Source organism: Mastomys coucha, unplaced genomic scaffold (genome assembly GCF_008632895.1).
Source record: "Mastomys coucha isolate ucsf_1 unplaced genomic scaffold, UCSF_Mcou_1 pScaffold18, whole genome shotgun sequence".
In the NCBI taxonomy this organism is placed as follows: domain Eukaryota; kingdom Metazoa; phylum Chordata; class Mammalia; order Rodentia; family Muridae; genus Mastomys; species Mastomys coucha.
Window position 1 is genome coordinate 97,211,368 of NW_022196900.1, and position 19,351 is coordinate 97,230,718.

Consider the following 19,351-nt stretch of genomic DNA (forward strand, 5'->3'; position numbering starts at 1 on the left):
GAGAGAGAGAGAGAGAGAGAGAGAGGCAGGCAGACAGAGGCACAAAGGCCAGCCAGGACTCAGACAGAGGGACACTACTCAAGGGGCACAGAAGGACACGACCACGAGAGGGACCCGCGCACACAGGGCTGGGGACCGTAGAGACCCGGACACACAAAGCGGCCGCCGGTGCCCGGAGTCCGGGCCTGGGCGCCGCGCACTCACCGTCCCCGCTGCTCACAAAGGCTCCGCGCCACCGCGCCTCCCGCTCCCGCCGCGGGCGCCGGTGGCCGGGCCGAGCCCCGCGCCCCACTGCAGCCCCGGCCTGCGGCCTGCAGCCGCCGCACGGCCCGCCCCGCCCGCCCGGTCCCGGGGCGCGCGGCTGAGGTCACCGCTTAACCCCTGGTGGCCTGGCTTGCACGCAGCTCCCCCTCCCAGCTCCCCCAACAGTGATCCTGGAGGGGGCGGGGCTCGGCTTCCCCCCCCCCAATTCTCCTCCCTCTCAGGGAAACTGAGACCCCAGGTGCAGAGACCCCAGGCGACACAAGGGACACACACACCTCCGCCTTCCCAATCTGGCACCGGGAGCCCCTCCACACCACTGCGCCTCTCCTCTGCAGCCCTGGGTAAGATTCTGAAAACACCAGGCTCCTTTAAATTCCCCCAGCATGATCTGGAGTCCCCTGCAAGGGGCCAAAGGTGCCAGGGCCTGTCTGTCCTTAAGGAAATTGAGACCCATGATGTGTCTCCACGCATACACTAGGCCCCTTGTGGCTGTCCTACATCCACAGGGATTGGGTGCAGCCTTTCAGCATGGACTCAGGTAGAGGGGCTGGGGTTACTCAAAGAAAGGTTTCACTATCCTTGCTACCCAACCTTTGATACAGCTCCATTTCCCAATGACAAAACTGAGGCTCAAAAATGAGAGTCGTTTGCCCAAGCCGTCCAACCCCCAACGAGGAGGAGACGAAGCTTGGCTCCTAGCTTTCCATCCCTTGCTTGCCTCAAGGCTGCTAAGCGCTGGCTACTCCCTCCCAAGGTCCCAGAGAGAGCCTCCGGATATGATGCAACTAATTATAGTTATCGGGTCACTAATTAAGATTATCCATTGTTATTAAACACTGCCAGTTACCTCTCTTCGTGAGAGGCAATTCACACTCTGGCTTATCAGCAATTACTCCTGGTTTGGCCGTAATGTCGAAAGGGTTCAAGTGCAAGGCGTAGGTTGAAATCACCATCTGCGTTTGTGACCACAAAGCCGGCACAAAGGTATTTTGGTGGTGGTAGTGGTGTGTGTGTGTGTGTGTGTGTGTGTGTGTGTGTGTGTGTTTGTGTTAGATCCTTATCTTGGAAAAAAAAAAGATTTATTCTGGTTTTTTTGTTTGTTTTTCAAGACAGGGTTTCTCTGTGTAGCCCTGGCTGTCTTGGAACTCACTCTATAGACCAGGCTGGCCTCAAATTCAGAAATCAGCCTGCCTCTGCCTCTCTGGTTTAAATGATGTATATATGTGTATGGGTCTGGGGCGTGCCCACAGAGGCCACAGGTATCAGATCCCTGAAGCTGGAGTTACCAGCAGCTGTGAAGGTTGTTGCAACTTGGGTTCTTGGAAATAAAACTCAGGTTCTGCACACCCAGTCTCTCAACCCCCTTTATTTTATTTATTGGGGGGGGGGGGAGACTTTCACTCCAGCTGGAGATTGCCAGTTTGATTAGATTGGCTGACCAACGAGTGCTAGCAATCCTCCTGCCTCACAATGCCAGGCTTCCAGGGTCCTATCTGACCAGCTTTCTTTTCTTTTGTTAAGATTTATTTACTTATTTTATGAAGAGGGCATCTGGGCCAGGCGGTGGTGGTGCATGCTTTTAATCCCAGCACTTGGGAGGTAGAGACAGGCAGGTTTCTGAGTTCAAGGCCAGCTTGGTCTACAGAGTGAGTTCCAGGAAAGCCAGGGCTACACAGAGAAACGCTGTCTGGAAAAACAAAAGAAGGAGGAGGAGAAGGAGGAAGAAGAGAAGGAGGAAGAGGAGGAGGAAGAGGAAGAGGAGGAGGAGGAGGAGGAGGAGGAAGGAGAGGAGGAGGAAGAGGAGGAGGAGGAGGAAAAGGAGGAGGAAGAAGAGGAGAAGAAGAAGAAGAAATCCAGATTGCATTACAGATGGTTGTGAGCCACCATGTGGGTGCTGGGAACTGAACTCAGGACCTCTGGAAGAGCAGTCAGTGCTCCTAACCACTGAGCCATCTCTCCAGCTCTGTCCAGTGTTTTCTGGTTCTCTTTGTTTTCAAAGCACTTTACTCACTATGTTACACTTTCAGGCCCTTGTTTGTTTGTTTGTTTGTTTTCTAAGTATCCTCTGTTGGGGCTGGGGAGATAAGTCAATGGTTAAGAGAACTGGTTGCTCTTGTAGACGCCCTGGGTTCAATTCCCAGCACCCACATGGTGGCTCTCAGTCATTCATAGCTCCAGCTCCATGGGACTTGTGGTGACCCTACATACATGCAGGCAAAACACTCATACAGGCAAAATGAAATAAACAAATCTAAAGAAGGTTAAACACTCTCCACTAAGGAGAGTCTAGAGGGTTAGCAAAGAAGATGGGAACCAGAGAGGCCCAGACCCTTGGCTCTCACAGACCAGGAACACAGACTCCCACTGTACAGAGGCAAAGCATCGGGCTGAACTCTCTGAATTCATCAGTCAGTTGGTGACTTATGTTTGCTGAACACTTGCTATGCACACGGCAGGTGCCATAGTAGGTAGATGGGAGACAAACAGGCCCAGGCTCTGCTCTGAGGAGAGCTTGCATGCCGGGGCCTAATGTACCATGAAAACCAGGGAGCAGAACAGGAAGAACTTCAGTTATTCAGAGTGAACCCTGAGTTAGCTCATAGCACTAAGGGGTAGACCAGAGGGGTGACTGGAGCTGTCGTAAACAGCCAAGCCTCTGTTCTCAGCCTTTCGGGATCTGTTCCAGGCTCCCCAAGGCTCTTGAGTCTGCCATCCCCTCCCAGAGTACACCAAGACCAGGAGTCCCCAGGAAGCCAGCCTTACGCTCCAAACACCACAGCTGTGAACCGGACACTGATTTGAACTTGTTCTACCTGGAAGGCACTGTGGTCCAGGCTCAAAGGCAGAGGCCACATTCCAGGTCCCCTCCTGTGCTCCCCCCTGGAGCTCTGCACAAGGAAGAAGCACACTCAACCCTTGGGGATTTCATGGATTGCAAGTGGGCACCCCCAAACCCTCAGCCATTGAACCCTTGAGGTTCTATGCTGCAAACCACCAGCTGAGAAGAGAGAATAGCTTCAGCTTGCTCTGTGCACAGTCCCTCGCAGTTGCCCTTAACTGGGGGCCAGCACTTGATCACTGGGAGCTCAGCCATAAAAAGCGAGGTTTCCAGAGCTCCAAATACCAGCCAGGAGCTGGTAATGCCCGGTTCATATTCCCTATGGCCATGTTCCCCTGGGAACGGGCCCCTCCAACACAAGACAGCCCCCCCACCAGCCAACCCTCTCTTCCAGTCCACTGCACCCCCACGTCCAGGCCCTTCCCCCGTGACTTAGCATTTTAACATCACTGCCCCTCAGCTCTCTACTTTTGCCATAAAGAGTCATATCTGGAGTAGTTAACTACATGCTTGACAAAAATATGAGCCCCAGCTCTCACAGGCTGGGCCAGCACAGCCTTCTGCCTTCTTCCTCCACGTCACCTCTCCCTGAACGTTCACATACTTCTTCCCTCCCTCCTCCAGCTCTATATTCTTTGTTTGTTTGTTTGTTTGTTTGTTTGAGGCAAGATTTCTCTTCATGGTCCTGGCTGTCCTGGAACTCGCTATGTAGACCACACTGGCCTCAAATTCACAGAGATCCCCCTGCCTCAGCCCTTTGAATGTTGAAATTGAAGGCGTGCACCACCACTCTCAGCATTTCAGTTTTATGAAGCAGAATCTCACTGTGTAGCCCTGGCTGACCTAGAACTCACTATATAGACCAGGCTGGCCTCGAACTCAAAAGAGATCTTCCTGCCTCTGCCTCTGCCTCCCAAGTGCTGGGACTAAAGTCATGCATCACTGCACCTGGTTATTTTTATTTTTAGTTATTTATGTATTTAAGGTTTTCAGTTGGTTAGATTTTTTTTTGAAGACAGGATCTCACTATATAGCACAGGCTGGCCTTGAACTCACAACACTGACTCTACTGCGAGGTCTCTCCTAGGTGTTATGATTATAAGTGTGAGACCCGATGAACAAAACAGTTGTTGCAGCCCACATTCTAAGCTCACCGCACTGATGGTATACAAGGGGTGCCTCTGACCCTTTGTTCTTGCCATCTTTGCACCTGGTTACTCCTTGACAAACACAGCACTCACTGCTTCTCGTTCCGTGACTTCTTTGTTCAGCTTGCTTTGTTTGCTTTGCTTTGCTTTTCGAGACAGTGTCTCATGTAGCCCAGGCTGGCCTTGAACTCAAGATCCTCCTGCCTCTGCTGCTTAGACATGTGACAGGCATGTGCCAGTCGGTATACCCTGCTTTGCTTTGGTGTTTTGTGACCCAATCCTATTTTATATCACCTTGGTTCTCCTGCCTCAGCCTCTCAGGCCCTAGAATCATACATAGGCAGGCTTGGTGACTGCTCTCTGGTCACTCTACTCCTCGGCTCCCAAGCATCCCGAAGTCCTCTCTAGGCACAGCAGGGAAGATGCTCTCCTAACCTGCCCTGGATGAAGTCAGACAGAGCATCCTTCCAACACCTAGGACAGAAGCCGCTGCAGCAGAAACGCATTCTGATGGAAGGTCTCTCTTCCCCACAAAAGGAATGGGGGGTGGGGGGTGGGGGGAAACAGTCTGAGGACTAGAGAAACGGCTCAGTGGTTAGAGGCACTGGCCGTGCTCAATTCCCAGCACCCACATGGCAGCTCACAACTATCTGGAACTCTAATTCCAGGGCATCCAACACCCTCACACAGACATGCAGGCAAAATACCAAATGCACGTGAAATAAAAATAAATTAATTTAAAAAAAAAGTCTGAGAACGTTTCCATATTCCATAACATTCAATTAACCAGAATCACCCACTGAGCATGCCTCCTGGGGGATTTATTGTGTAAGTGTCTCTCACAGGAGATTCACAGAGATTCATGAAGATTCAAGAGTGCAAGATCTCAGCCGGGCTTGGTGCCTCATGCCTTTAATCCCAGCACTTGGGAGGCAGAGGCAGGTGGATTTCTGAGTTCAAGGCCAGCCTGGTATTCTATAGAGTGAGTTCCAGGACAGCCAGAGCTATACAGAGAAATCCTGTCTTGAAAAACCAAAAAAAAAAAAAAAAAGTGCAAGATCTCCCTCTCTTTCACCCTGAGCTTGGGAGGAGTGCGGGAAGGAGGGGGCAAGGACAGGGCTGGGTTCCTCTTTGACTAAAAAAGAGTCTGCATGATTTGCCCAAGGTCGGTAAGCAAGCTGGTATCAAAGCCAAGAGGAAGAGACAGAGGTCTCGCTTCTGCCTCCTACTCTCATTCCCAAGGTCAGCCCCACCACGTCATGCATCGAGAAGAACCAACAAGATGGCTCACTGCATAAGGGTGCCTACCTCTAAACCTGATCACCGTGGGTAGCGTCCCTAAAACCCACAGGTGGAAGATGAGAATCAGTGCCCACGGGTTGTGCTCAGACTTCCACATGAGCCATGGCATGCTCACACCCACACACATATAAAAATAAATAACTATACAGGCTGGCCATGGTGACACTCACCTCTAATCCCAGCACTTGGGAGGCAGAGGCAAGCAGATCTCTGTGAGTTAGTTGAAGGCCAGCCTGGTCTGCAGAGTGAGCTCCAGGCTAGCTGAGGCTACTTAATGAGACCCTGTCTCAAAACCAATGAGTGAACAAACCAAGAAAGCAAAGAAAAGAAAATGGGTGGATAAGGAAGTGACTTCCACCGCCCAGCAGCTACCCTCCCACAGCATCCTAAACAAGGGTGCACAGGAAGTCCTTGTTCTGTCCTGGTAATAAGATTGAGCCCCAATCCCAAGCAGGTATCTTCTACAGAGCCTGAATCCCACATCGATCACTTTAAAACGTGGCTCTGTCCAGCCCCCTGCCCTATTCAGCTGTACAGGCAAGGAAACAAACAAACAAACGAGCAAGCGTTATAACAGCTTACATTCCACCATAGACTACCAGGTCCACACACTGTAAAGAAATAAAAAGAATATATTGAAGTTCAAGGTCTCAAGCACTTCCCCAAACAATGCTTGTTAACTCCAAAAGAGAAGTAAATGTACCAGGTGTTCAGGTCGCACTAACAGGACCAGGAAGCGGGTGTTTGGACTGCACAAGCTGCCTCATGTGACCAGAGAGGACACAGTATGGATTCTCAGGATCCCTGACAAACGAAGTCAGGAGCAAGTAGCCAGTAATGCAGAATAAGAGGCATTCTCTTATTATTCTCTTATGCTTAGAAGCATTTTACTTTGTTTTGCTTTGAGAAGGGGTCTCATATAACTCAAGCTGTCCTAAGCTCACCCTGAAGCCTCAGATAACCTTCAATCCCCCTGCCTCCACCTTCCAAGCATGTGCTACCATGTCTAGTTTATGGAGTCCTGGGTATCAAACCCAGGGTTTTCTGCATGTTAGGTAAGCACGCTCTACTAACTGAGCCACATGCCTACTTTTCTAGCCTTTTTTCTTTCTTGCTTTCTTTCTTTCTTTTTCTTTCTTTCTTTCTTTCTTTCTTTCTTTCTTTCTTTCTTCCTCTCTTTCTTCCTAGAAAGAGCTTTGCTATATAGCCTGGACTGGCCTAGAACTTGCCTTTGTCTGGGATTATAACCATGCCCCACCATGCCCTGCACATCTGGGATTTCCATTGCCACTCTTGCCTCAAGCCCCCAAGTGTTGGCATCGCAGATGTGTACTGCCAGACTTGGTCCCCACTGTCTTTTAAAGTGCCAAGGTCACCAATGTCAAGGACAGGCTGAAGAAACTTCCCAAACTCAAGGAAACTGAAGTGAGTTGATGGCTAAACACATCTCATGATTCAGAAGTTAAGCCTTCTCCTACGATTACCATGGTTAGACAACTGGAAAATCTTGATTAGAGTTTGAGGATTAGACCACAGAAAGGTATCACGTGAACTTCCTGATTCGGCTAGCTGAAGGGTAGCTTTGAGGGACAGTGTCCTTGTGGGCAGGAAGCGCAGCACAGTGCCCAGGGTGAAAGACCGTGAAGCCAGCAGCTCCCTCCCCAGCCCGGGAGAGGGGCAGTGGGTGGGAAGTGGGAGCATGTCGGACTTGCAACTTTTCTGAACATTGGGGTGTCGTTTACAAAGTCAGACAGGCTGGCAAGATGGCTCAGGGGTAAATACGCTCAGAATGAAAGGCTGGAGAGCCATGTTTGATCCCTGAATCCCACTATAGAAGGGGGAAACCAAAAGTTGTCCTCTAACCTCCTCATGTGTGACACATACACATCACACACATCTCACAGACACACACTCATATACACACACATATATACATATATGTACACACATCACACATAAACACACAGACACACACACTCACATGCATACAGACACACACACATACATGCACACACATATATACACACTCACATACATCTACACATATATATATACACACATCACATACACATACACCCAGACACACGCATATACTCACACATATACACATATGTGCACACACATCACAGATACACAGATACACAGAGACACAGAGAAAGACACAGACATACACTCACACACACATATACATATATGCACACACATATACACATATGCACACATGCACAAACACACGTACATGTACACGTAAATAAAATTTAGGGAGAAGGTCAGATGACTCATTCATTCTTGAGCAGAACAAGTCGCTTCCTTCTCTCCGTCTCGGCTCCAAAATCTATACGTAACACAACACCCACCTTTCCTAGAGTCATGACCTGGCCCTGGCCATCTTAAACAGAGCAGCTTCAGTCCCAGCACAGGACTCTCACGGGATCCAGCCTATTAAACACATTCTCTGGTCAAACGGTGGGGAGGCAGCTCACCAGACCTTCACCTGGGACCGCCTCTGAGCCCTCCCTTCCTCCCTCCCTCTGCCCTGTGCCCGCCCCTCCCAGCTGCACATCATTCTGCCTCCACCACAGAGGGAATGCTACTGTACCCAGAGAGAGGATTGAAGGGGGAGTTTCAGGACTCACCCTCCAGGAAGGATGTCGCCAGCCACTCCTGAGCTGGACTTAAGTGGAAACGTTTCTTTGGTCTGTCTGATGCCATGTCAGGAGTTAACAGACATTTGCTCACATTTCCCCAGGAAAAGCCACGTGACAGGCCAGTGGTTGCTTTTTGTTCGTTTCTTCCTCTGGTTATTTTGTTTTGCCAGACGGGGTCTTACACCGTCGCCCAGGTTGCCTTCCAACTCCAGGCAATCCTCCTGTCTCAGCCCCCTAAGGGCTGGGATTACAGCTATGTGCCCCCCAAACCCAGCACAAACCCTGACATTTTGCAGAACTATGTGGGTTTTTTTTTTTCATTTACCTTGTGTGTATATGGTGTGTGCATGTGTGTATGTGCGCATACATGTACATGTGTGCGTGGGGGCACTTGCCTGTACACGCCTGTGCAGAAGCCAGAGGTTGACGTCTGGTGTCTTCAATCATCTTCATAATCTCTTGGTTTGGAGTTGTTTTGAGATTGGGTCTCACTATGTAACCCTGTCTTGCCTAAAAGTTGCTGAGTAGATCAGGCTAGCCTCAAAGTCACAGAGTCCTGTACCCTTATCTCGGACTTCCACAGAACACAGCAAAAGTAAATAGTCTTGAAAGCTATGAACCCTTGGGCAACAGAGAAAGTACCGGGCTCGGTGCTCTCTCTACTCCCGTGGTAATGGAGCCTCCGAGGAGACTGACCCTGGAGCCGCCTCCTCCCCACACAGTAGGTCAGATGGGATGGTGGCCACTTGACCCACACTGAGCCCATTGGCTGGTTGCTCCCAGGAATGTGGAATTAGAGAGCCAAAAGGCTGAGCTGGGAAAATGACCACAAAGATTCTCAGAGCACGGTCATTGTTCACATTGTGAAAAAAAACCACAGCCAAGTTCAGGCCAAGGTTCTGAGAGAAAAATAGAAAGAAATGGAGCTGAAGATGTAGCTCGGTTACATGGCTTGGCTGGTCGAGGGCATGCCTCCCCAGCGTGCACGGAGCCATGGGTTCAGTCCCCAGCATCACATAAACTAGGAGCGGCACACTACTGTAATTCCAGCCCTCGGAAAATAGAGTACAGTGGGCAGCCTGGGCTACATGAGCCCCTGCCTCAAAACCAACCAACAATAGACAAACATAAATAAAACTAATCATATGGATAATAACAAACAGAACATTGTCTCTACTTTGCTCTGCATAGACATACTTGTGTGTCTGAAAACATCCCCCAACCCCTACCCCCGAGATACCCTTTAAAGAACTTTATTCACACTTTACAGATGTTGAAGTTGTAGCACAAAGTCTGTCCTGGTCCGGACTTCCATTACTAATGCCGTGAGCCCCACACTGTCACTGGACCCTCCCGAGGACATCTTTACTTCTTGACTCAAAGCAGCCTGTGACAAGAGACAGGTGGTACTCCTTGTGCTCTGGCCACTGTCACCATGCAGGGCGAGGGAACACCTCAGTGTCATACAAGGTCCTGGACCTGTTAAGGTCCAAGTAGCTCAGCTCCCTGCTTCTGCCTGCCTGTGTCTTGTAAGGGACAAAGGTGAAAGGTCAGTGTGGGATAAATATGAACCTCTCCCCTCAAACCCAACACCACAGGCCCGTGTGCCCGGGAACTGTGCCTCACCTACAGCCCCTCAGGAGGAGCAGAGCTCTAGGGCCTCTGAGCAGGGGTTTGCGTGGCTCTGCCTGGGGCCTGGGCACACAGCCAGAAAGGGCACGAGGCAAGGTCTTTTCCTGCTCCGGGCATCAGGTTACCACCAGCTCAGAGTTGCTGGTCAGCTGACAGAGCCTGTTTAAGAAGCCACTACAAGGCTGAAGAGACAGGGTGAAGGGACACTGCTGAGAAGCAAGGGAGCCAGGGACAGAGTGGGCCCAGCCAGGGGACTGGGCCCAGACACAAGGTCTCCAGAAGGGAACAACCTCAGCTGGGGAGGACAGCCTGCAGCTGCCAGCCTGCACTGACACTGGGCACAGTTATGGCCTGGCACCAGCCCCAGAAACCTCCATTGTCCCCGGTTTCACGGAGGCCCGCCTGGAGCTGGGACTCTCTATCAGCTTCCTGGTCCCCAGATGAAAGACGCTTTCTAAGAGTCGTAAAACTGTACCCCCTCGGAACAATGGGCCCTTATGTGGCTACACCCTCCTCATGAACTGCCCGCAGCAGCACCCGGGAAGCTGCAGGCCCCAGTTTTATAGACTGGCTTTCTTGAGCAGCCCTGGCGCTTATTAACATCCAGTCTTCCAGTCCTTCTGTGAGGCTCAGCTGGATCACTCTCATTCACAGAGAGGCTCACTGTGTGCCAGCCCCACCCCCACCCCCAGCAGCCCTGCCGGCCTGTGTACATAGCCAGAGCCTGCCTGTGCAATCGAGAGATCCTGAGAATGATCTGCCACTGAGACCCTCAGGCACAGATCCTGGCAGATGGGATCCAGCACACTAAAGACCAAAGGCAAAGAAGGACCCGGATCCTCCACCAGCTCAGACTCACACACTGCCGCCATCCATTCCCCGCAAAGCCCACCCCCAAAACCCTTATGAATGCTTGGGGTACATCAAGCTCAATGTTCTCCATGCCCAAGCTCCTTCCCTCTCCTAAGAACAACTTCCCAAGATCTCTTTTTCACATGAGGAACTGAAGCACAGAGAGGGCAAGTAGTCGGCCTGAGACACACAGCAGGTAAGTCCTCCACTCGAGGTCCACCTCTTACCTCCCTAAGATTTCACAAGCGGGGTTCAGCTGCGTGGCTCTGGATTAAACCCTCCTTAAGTGTTCCCTCAGATATCTGGCTCATATTTATTGTTGTTTTACTTTTCCGTGCCATGGAATTGAACCTAGGGCCTGCTCATGCCAGGAAACCACACGATCGCAAAGCTGATGATAGTCACTCTTTGCTGGGTAAGTACCTTCCACATACTGAAGCCCTTAAGCCTCTACCAGCTGGGTAACCCAGTGCCAATATTGCCCGTTGAACTCTTGAGAGGCAAAAGCCATGCCTGGGAAAGACAAAGAAGCGAAGGTCTTACCCACACTGCTGCAGAGCTTGTCAGTGTGGGTGCCAGCATTGAGCTTGCTTCTCAGCATTACTGCTCTTCCTGAGACACCAGCGTGAGAGTCAGGACACCTGCTCTCCTCGCCTGACACACGCGGCATGCATTCCCCGAGGGCCAGGCCATCCCTGTGCATCTTATTAGAAACCAGGAATCTAGAGGAACTTGAGAACGACGTGTCCCCAGTCCCTCAATCCCAGGGGGCCACTTGGGACCCTTCCTGGCTCCATCCATACCTGGGTCCTTGACCCCCCCATGTCTGCCTCTCCTGGGCTTCCTGTCCGCCCCTGCATCCTGCAGAGACAATCTGAAGAAGTAGGGTGCGGTGACATACACCTATACCCAGGACTCGGGAAGCAGAGGCAGGAGGACCATCAAATCATGGGTAGCCTGGGCTACATAGCAGTTCCAAGCTAGCCTGGGCTATATAAGGAGACCCTATCTCAAAACAAATCCAAAGACAAAGAGAAGGGTGATCTACAGCTCCTGGCCTGGTTTCTTTTAGCACACTCCACTCCTGCCTGGCAGAGAGATGGGCAGCTATGGCATCCCAGGCCCTGTAGAATCCCTCAGACCTGATGAGCTAATCAGCCATGGCCAGCACCCAGGCCCTATGTGGAGGTGGTTCTCTCCTGCCCAGCCCTGGGAAGCTGGCTTGGTAACCTGGCCTGTGTCGCTATCCCTGCCACCTCTGCTACCTCTGAGAAAAGCAGACTTCCCAGAGGAACTCCCGGATACTGGGGTTCACCAGAGCCAGGCCTGGAGTTGGTGGTGGCATTATCTTCACCACCATCAGCATCATCCTCTTCATCACCTCCATCACCCCCATCAGCATCATCACCTTTCCAGGCATTCTCTGGCTGCTGGGTGTTGGACCTTTCCCTGAATGATCCCACTGGATCATGATAACCTCTCAAGGTGGGAGGTACCACCATCCTCTGCTACACACAAGGAAGCCGACCAACAGTGACGGCCGACCCATAGTGTTAGGGACTGTAGTGCTTGCTCAGTTATCTGCCATCTCTCCTATTCCAACCCCCCTGAAGTCAGAATCCTGTCTGTTTGGAAGAGGCATATCTCTAGAAAATAGTGTCTGGCATTGGACAGGCATTCGATAAACGACCTTTGAATGCATGAGTGGATAGGTGGGTGGGTGGGTGGATGAATGGATGGATGGATGGATGGATGGATGCATGGATGGAAAAATGGATGATGAATAGATAGGTGGGTGGATGGATGATGGAAGAATGATGTATAGATATAGATGACGGATGGATAGATGATGAATAGATGGATGGATGAATGGATGGATGGATGGATGATTAATAGATGAGTGGATGGATGGATGATGGATGATGAATGGATGGTAGATGGGTAGCTCAGTGTATAGATAGGTGGGTGGGCAGATAGAAATAGATGGGTAGATAGATAGGTATAAAATGGATTAATGGATGATGAGTGGATAGACTGATGAATGAAAAATATATGGACGGTAGATGAAAGTATAACTGATGGATGTATGGCTAATAGATGAGTAGAAACAGGTGGAGAGAGGCTGAAGAGTTAAGAACACCATCTGCTCTTCCAGAGGATCTCAGTTCAACTCCCAGCACCCACACAGTGGCTCACAACTGTCCATCAACCCATTTCCAGGGGATCCTATGCCCTCAGCACAGACATACATACAGACACAACACTAATGTATACAAAATGAAAACAAACAAATCATTAAAAATATTTTTTTAAAAAAGAAACGGGTAGAGAGATGTTGGATGAATAGATGGACAGATGGACAGATAGAATGATGACAAGTGTGAGTACAACTGAGAGCAGAGAGAAAAAAGATGGTGGATCATAACTCCTTTATTACCAGCCACTCCCCACCCCCTAGGAGAGGAGGAAAGTAAATGTGGTTTCCTTGTTTACTGGAAAATCCCCTGGCAGGGCTTCCAGAGAAGCCAGAGAGGAGTGTGTTGACATTTTTAGGGACAAGGAAATAAGGAGTGCGGAGGGTTGAACCACCTTGAGAAGGCTGGGTGACAGCAATGGCAGAAAGGATCCCACAGTCCGTTCCCCGACACCTCCCTGCCAGGGCATTGCACCAACCTTAAGCTCCTGAATCCAGATGGGGCTGGGAGGAGGGTAGGCAGCCATAAACTATACCCAGCAAAGCGAGCTCCCTGCCCTGTGGCTGCAGGGTGGGGCCTGGGAACAGAGCTGTGGATTTGGTTGCAGTCAACCCCTCCTTTACCCAAGAACTCTCAGACCCTGGAGTGGTGGGCATCCCAGCAGCCCAGAGCTTGCCAGACTGGCTTCCTTTCTGTGAGAGATCTCATGTGACCCACAAGCCCTCCCACCTCATTAGTTCTGACCCGAGGCTCAAGCAGGGCAGATTCTGGGGCAAGATGAAGTGAAGAGTTATGCCCTCCCTGCTTGGAGCAGTGTCCTGTTGGCGAGGCAAGACTCCTAGCGGGGCACCGAGACTCCTGATGTTCTCATTGCTGGCCCAATTTTAAGAAAGAAACGAAGGGATGGGCGCTGCTTGCTTGGTAAGCAAGAAGTCCTGGGTTTGGTCCTCAGCAGGTGCATTAAGCAGACATTGCTGTGCACACCTGTAACCCAGCACTTGGGAGGAAGAAGCAGGAGAACCAGAAGTTTGAGGTCATCCTTCAATAAGTTGGGGCTATGTGAGACCCGGGGGCGGGGAGCGGAGAGAAAGAGGACAGAATATGTGACTTCCCGACCCTTACAGACAGTCATCCTGTGGCATAAATGAAATATGTCATTGTGGTCCAAGGCGGCACCAGGAGGTGTCCTGTTAGGCTGGACCTTGTCCGCTTGTAGGAAAGAGGGCAAGAGTGTTGGGGTTACTCCTATGTACCAAGTTTAGAGAGATACTAGGAGGATGCATACCCTCACCGGCTCTGGAAGCCCAGGGTCAGGAAAGTGACTCACCCAGTGAAGGCACAGAGCCGGGCTCAGAACCCCAGCCTGACCCCTGAGCTCATCCTTCCCCCACTGATAGAGAGGACCTTCAGCATGAGGCCTCTCCTCCCCAAGATGAGCCCTCAGTGCCCAGGGTTTATTCTAAAAGGTTCAGGCTGTGTGACCACCATTCCGGTCTCCCTCGGTCCCCTCCCACCAGAGGCCACAGATTCCTACTTTCCTCCTGGGCACTGTGGCTATGCTGGCCTGGGACAGAGGCAGGGCGGCAGGAAGCCACTGGACCCCTGGAGACCCCAGGGGCAGAACTGAAGGGCTCTTAGAATTGATGGAAACCAATGCTCTCTTATCCCAGAAGGGGAAACTGAGGCCCCGGGAGGACAAGGGTTTCCTCGAGGTCACAAAGGGAGAGTAGAGCTTGTGTAGAGCAAAGGTGATAGCCTGTTGGCTCCAGGCCCCGTGGCCCTGAAAAACAAGCCCACTGCAATGTCTTTTTATCAGATTGAAGGATGCTTATCAGCTAACTCCCTCAGGGGAAGAGATGGAGTAGGGAGGGGGTGGGGGTGGGGAAGAGTAGCTTGTCTGTCTGAGCCCTTGACTCCCTCCCTCAGCCATCACCTGGTGAGCTCTCCCCCTCCACACCCAGTCCCTGGTGTCCCCCAAGGCTGGGGGAATCTAGAGGGGGGTCCCTCAGCCAGAAACTAGAGGCTGAAGAGAGGTACAACGGCAGCCGAGTCACCGGCTCAGATCCCTCCTCAGCTCCTGGGACTAGTTCCCTGGAGTCTGGTTTTCAGGAATCCCAGGGTCTTTAAATCGGCCCTTTTTTATTTTTCACATTCTTGTCAGGTCTGATGGCAAACCTGCCTTTACCTACTGAGCCGCCTTGCAAATTTTCCAAAACCTGCTTCCGGCTCAGCCCCTGAGAACCCTGGAGACCTCTGCTCCCCGAGAGCTTGCATTCCAGGCATGGCGCCCACTTCAGGGAGCCTGCAGACCTGTTTAGTCTTCTTGCTCGCACCTACTGGCCCTGTGTCCTTGCACACACTCCGAATCACAGAACCTGTGATCACACATGTCAAAGGAGCAATATCAAGCATTGCACAGCCAAGCTCACAAGATGTCTCAGAGGATGGGGGCACTTCCCTCCGCACGCCCCTCAAAGCTCACGCTTCTCATCCCCCTACACAGCCACACTAAGTAAAAAGAAATATGATGAGAAATGCTCAAGGTCACTCTTTTAAAAAGAACTCCAGTCATGAGGGTTAAAGGTCAAGCAAGACCCTCACAGCCGAGGAAGGCTTGTAGACCTTGGGTGAGCAGCTGCCCATACTGTGTGAAGGTTTGGCCCTTGTCAGGTTGTGTTGTTACCTTAAGGGAAAAGGGAGCTGTTGTTGTGGAGACGGGGTCTTACACTGTAGCTCAGGATGGGCTCAAATTCACAGCAATCCCCCTGCCTCAGCCTCCTGAGTGCTGGGATTACAGGTGCAAGACACCACACCAGCATTTTGGCTTTCATTTTCTTTGTTTTTGTTTTTCCCAGACAGGGATTCTCTGTGTAGCCCTGGCTGTCCTGGGATTCACTCTGTAGACCAGGCTGGCCTCAAACTCAGAGATCTGCCTGCCTCTGCTTCCAAGTCCTGGGATTAAAGGAGCATGCCACCTTCCAGCCTCATCCCCAAATTTTAAAATAAGCCCAGCCATGACTAGTTAGAGCCCTCTGGGAAATGGGGCTGTCCGGAGAGCTCTGTGTGGCTTATGCTCTGCACATGGCAGTGCCCAGGAAGTAGATTCTTGGCGGCAGCAGTGTGGAAGCCATTACAGCACTGTCTCAAGGAGCAGGGCACAGCAGATCTCCTCTTGTGATCTCCTCCCCATGACTGTCCTCCACACTGAGTGGGGATGTGTCTCTTCTTCATGCCAGGGGTACAAACCCTCAAAGTCCTCAGCTCTTGGGGGACAGAAGCAGGTAGGTAGAGGCCACAAGCTGGGCTTCAGTGTGCGAGACTACCCCACCTCTGACACTTCTACCAGGCTCTCCAGGGTCCTCCGGAGCAAAACCTATATGATGAGGAGGTGGCCAGAGAAGGGAGAGACCCCTGAATCCCTGATATCTCATAGCCAAGTGGCCTCAGGCAAGATGCCTGACCTCTCTAGGCCTCGGCCCCATAAGTATGGGGTCAGTCACCATGGGAGTGGTGGTTCCCACCCTGTTCAGTTAGGCAAGCTGTCTTGAGTGCCCTAGGGGACCAGCAACATAGATAACTTTGTAAACTGTCAGTAAGTACCTTGGAGAAACACTGCCTTATTGATCACCAGAGTCCCTCCGCAGACAGCAGGAGGAGGCGGGAGACAGTAATAATAGGAAAGAAGAAGCCGACTTGCCCTCTGCCATGCCCACCCTGCCTCCTCCTTAAACCCCAGCTCCCCTTTTCTCGATCCATGAGAGCTTCAGGAAGTTACTTCGCCTCTCTGGGCCTGTAATCAGAGTAGCACGTACTCGATGGGGATATTGAAGGATTAAACGAGTCATACAGGTACCGCACTGTGCTAGCCAAATGAAAACATGAAGCAGGGGCCCAGATGAGTTCATTATGTTATCATTGGCCAGTCGAGGACCAAACAATGAAACAGATCCTTTGAAACCAGTGAGCCGTCCATCCCCAGAAGCAGTCAAGCTGTGCCTAAATAGCACCTGTCAGAGACGCAGGGCAGCACTGCCTAGTGACCTTTAAAATGCCACCCAACCACAAACGGGTACAATCCCTGCCAAGGAAGCTGCATAAGCTACAGTCCCTCCCTCTAGATGTGAATGGCAGGGATGGGAAGGGACGAGACTGGCAGAGGAGGCCACCAGGGTAAGAACACGGGAGAAACAAGCAGACAGTCATGGAGCAGCAAGGAAGGTGGAAAGTGGACTCACTGGTGTCCAGCCACCGTGCCACCTCAGCTTTCTCTGGGGATTCAGAGCCTCAATTTTCCAGCTATAGTGATGTTCTGAAGCCATGGCACCCTTCTCAATCTCCATAAGCCTAAAAATGTGGTAAGGGAATTCCCACTGCACACCTGTGCTCCTGGCACCCTCCATGTTCCTCCTCCCACATCCTCCTCATTAGCCCCCTCAGGGTCACCACTGCAGAACTGTCAATAAGGTTCTCTCTGAGACAACCCCCCCCCCAGGCACCTCCAAGACTTCCTGCCATCTTGGAGAGCTGGGCACTCCAGAGCCCAAAGGTCTCCAAAGGTGCCGACACAGGAGACCCTCACCACCTCCATCACATCCAAAGAGGCCCCTCCAAGTCTGCCAAGATCGGAGAGGGCTTAACTGGGAAAGACTGACTGACCTGGATCGCACACAGTCCAACTGTGGTCCTCACGGGAGAAGATGCCAGTGACCGGGGCAGGCTCCACCAACGGGCAAGCATCTGGTGGGGAAGCTGCCGGTGGAGTGAGCAAGAGCCTCAGGTCTGATCCACTCGGGCTCCTGAGCCAGGCCTGACTGGGCCTGCTGACAACCCAGCTGTATGAGTCATTTACCAGCCAGACCTGCCAGGCCGGTGTGTTGGACACGGAGGCGGGCAGAGGGCGGAAGACTGGAGGACTGGAGGGGGCCCTGGCCTCTACCACCAGGAAAGGTTAGGCTGAGTCAGTCCCAGCCTGGCTGGGTCTGTATCCCTGAGCCCAGCCCAGGAGGCCCAGGAAGTTAGCCAGGGTAGAAAGAAGGGAGAAATAAACAAAGATGGGGTTTCAAGGAGTGCTGAGCCCGGGAGTAAGCTCTGCCTGTCATTCTCTGGTAGGATCAAGACAGTAGTCCAGAGTAGGTGTAGCCCTATATGGTCCAGATTCTTTAACCAGGGAAGATGGGAGAGGGCACGCATACATTGAGGAGGACAAATCCTCTCCAGGACAGCTGTGTGACAGCTGTGTGGCCTCAGACAAGTGGTCTGGTCTCTGCGTCTCAGTTATCTGCTTGTTAAGCCACAGGCATAAAAATAGTAATAATAATAACCTCTGCTTGATAGCACTGTTGAGAGGAACAGGGTCAACTCCACGGGCTTCTGGCTCCTAGGGACACTGAGTGGCAGCTGCTCAGGTCACAGAATAGGTCGTCGGCACTTCAGGACAGAGCTGGTGTTGCCATAGTCATCTCTCTTGCTGTCAGTGTGGATGATGAGCACAGATTTGACCTCGCTCTTCAAGAACACAGGCGTCACTGGGCTGCGGTGTCTCACGCCTTTAATCCCAGCACTTGGGAGGCAGAGACAGGCAGATTTCTGAGTTCGAGGCCAGCCTGGTCTACAGAGTGAGTTCCAGGACAGCCAGGGCTACGGACAGCTAGGGCTACACAGAGAAACCCTGTCTCGAAAAAAAAAAAAAGTCTGTCAATCACAATTGCTACTCCTTGAGCCCCAGGAAAGCCCCGCTGGAGACGCAAGGGTGGCACTGCCCCTTCACACCGCACCGAATTCACACAGATCAGTGGAGGTGAGCGTGACTGAGTTCACAGTTCACACCAAAGCATTTCTGGGCTCTCCACCGAAACTCCAAAGCCTCAGGTATTAGATCGGGGCAGGCAGCTGCGATCCTAGGCTAAATCTGGTCGGTCCTTGCTTGCCTAAATCAAGCGAGAATGTAGCTGAATCGCATGTGCTTGTCATCAAAGCTCTAGGGACACCGAGGCAGGAGGATCTCTGGGAGTCGGAAGCCAGCCTCAGGCTGCATGGTAAGTTCCACATATGGAGACGCTGTCACTAAAACGCAAAGCAAAGAGAAAAATGTGCCTGCGCTCCTCCATCCTTTCTAGTTGTTCTGTAGACACTGCAACCTAGCAGAGTCCTCAGAGACTGCAGTCCCCAGAAGTCCCAGGGGTTACACTGGCCCGTTAGGAAGAAAGTCGGACAATGGTGACTGATGGTGGTGATGGTGGTGATGGTGGTGATGGTGGTGATGGTGGTGATGGTGGTGATGGTGGTGATGGTGGTGATGGTGATGGTGGTGATGGCGGTGATGGTGATGATGATGTGATGATGGTGATGGTGGTGATGGCGGTGATGGTGGTGATGGTGATGATGGTGATGGTGGTGATGGCGGTGATGGTGATGATGGTGATGATGGTGATGATGATGCTGATGGTGGTGATGGTGATGCTTATTTTCTGG

At 51.7% G+C, this 19,351-nt stretch overlaps 1 protein-coding gene across 13 annotated transcripts in view; it reads right to left on the reverse strand.

Moving 5' to 3' along the window:
- Positions 1-17,686, reverse strand: part of Arhgef10l (Rho guanine nucleotide exchange factor 10 like) — a 149,982-nt gene extending 132,296 nt beyond the window's left edge. For 8 of the 13 annotated variants that reach the window (XM_031379289.1, XM_031379287.1, XM_031379285.1 and 5 more), the window contains exon 1: positions 205-329. The gene's annotated coding sequence lies outside the window, so the exon portion shown is untranslated. Of the gene's footprint in view, positions 1-204; positions 330-539; positions 560-17,536 lie in introns of those variants that run through there. The other 5 variants (XM_031379283.1, XM_031379280.1, XM_031379279.1 and 2 more) reach the window with 3 other exon arrangements.
- Between the last annotated feature and the right edge of the window lie 1,665 nt (positions 17,687-19,351).